Below are 1,907 nucleotides of genomic sequence, written 5' to 3'. Positions count from 1 at the left end.
GACCTATTTTTTTAAAATATATTTTATTGATTTTTTACAGAGAGGAAGGGAGAGAGATAGAGAGTTAGAAACATCGATGAGAGAGAAACATCAATCAGCTGCCTCTTGCACACTCCCACTGGGAATGTGCCCGCAACCAAGGTACATGCCCTTGACCAGAATCAAACCTGGGACCTTTCAGTCTGCAAGCCGACACTCTATCCATTGAGCCAAACTGGTTTCGGCATCTGACCTATTTTTAAGTTTGCTAATTCTATAACTATGTTTTGTCTCTTAAACATATATTGAATTTTTATTTTTTATTTTCCCCTACTGGGGATCGAGCCCACAGCCCCAGCAACCTGAGCATGTGCTCTGACCAGGAATCGAATCCTGACCTCTTGGTTTATAGGTCACTGCTCAACTATTGGGGCTAACCATTGAGTTTTAATTTTTGATGGCTATATTCTTCATTTCTAAAAGCTTTTTTTCACATGTGTTATGTCATTTTTTATATTTTATGGCTCCCTGCAGGTATTTAAAATCTTGTCTCTAATCCTGTATACATAGTAAGCTTACTTGTAATTTAGTCTGACATCTTGTGTGCCTGACACTTTTGTGGGTCAGTTCTGCTGACCTGGACTTGTGTGTCTGTGGTTTTATACATGGTGCCTTATTTCCATGTGCTCTGTGAGTTGATGCTTGTTGCCTTTTGTAGCCTATAATTAAGTGCCTTTATCAAGGGAAGATTTATTTGCCAGGTGCCTGGCATCTACGAGAGAAGCCCAGGATCATCTATACCAGGGGTGGGCAAACTTTTTGACTTGAGGGCCACAATTGGTTCTTAAACTGGACCGGAGGGCCGGAACAAAAGCATGGATGGAGTGTTTGTGTCAACTAATATAAATTCAAAGTAAACATCATTACATAAAAGGGTACGGTCTTTTTTTTTTTTTAGTTTTATTCATTTCAAACGGCCGGATCCGGCCCGTGGGCCATAGTTTGCCTACGGCTGATCTATACTAATAAAAGGGTAATATGCTAATTAGACCAGACATCTTTCTGGACATCCTTCCACACAAAGTCACAGCGGCTGCGAGGGCCGAGGGCTGGTGATGCGGGAGAGGCGGTGGCATGGCCTTCCGCAGAAGCAGTGGGAGAGGGGGCTGTGCCGTCCCAGTCACAGTGCTGCCCCTTCTGCAGAGGCAGCCACAGAGGCAGTGGCATGGGCCCAGTCCTGGTGCCATGCCTCTGCAGAGGTTGGATGGGGTGCAACCTGCTGTGCCTCAACCTCCCACAGCCCTTCTCCCATCTGGCCTGGCCCCAGATCACCCCAACCCACCAGTGGGAAGGGGGCAGGGCTAGCACTAAGAAGTGAGGGCCAAGGCTGCGGTGGTGGCAGTGGCAGTAGCAATGGGGTGATGGGGTGGCACCTTCTCCTGATTGCCTTGGTGGCCTCCTGCAGAGGTAGGCCAGACTTCAGCTTAGGCCCGCTTCCCATGGGGAGTGGGCCTAAGGACTGTGAGAGGGAGGCAGGCTGGGCTGAGGGCCCCCCCCCAGCCAGTGCATGAATTTTCATGCACCGGGCCTCTAGTTTTAAATGAAATCCACAGCCTGAGAAATCTGGGGCGGGGGGGGGGTCACTCAGGTGATACGAATTTGGACTGCAAAGCCAGGAAGTATCAGCATGTGGTTTCTCTTTATCAGTGAGCTATGTTCTCTTTTCTGCTGAACACCAATGTGGTTTTATTTTTTACCAGCCCCCATGCTTGGGGAAAATGAATTGTCCAGTGGGTGTAGTCCACTGCTTTTGGGGGCCCTAGCTTTATGTGCAAGAGCCACATCACCTTATGTTGGTGCTTTTAACCCATGAGCCCATGAAGAAGAAAATCCCAGCTTACTGTAAGTTTGCTAGTTTGGCAAACACG

The sequence above is a fragment of the Myotis davidii genome, unplaced genomic scaffold, assembly GCF_000327345.1.
Source record: "Myotis davidii unplaced genomic scaffold, ASM32734v1 scaffold100, whole genome shotgun sequence".
In the NCBI taxonomy this organism is placed as follows: Eukaryota; Metazoa; Chordata; class Mammalia; order Chiroptera; family Vespertilionidae; genus Myotis; species Myotis davidii.
The sequence above is the reverse complement of the archived record's forward strand: the minus strand, read 5'-3'. Positions refer to the sequence as shown.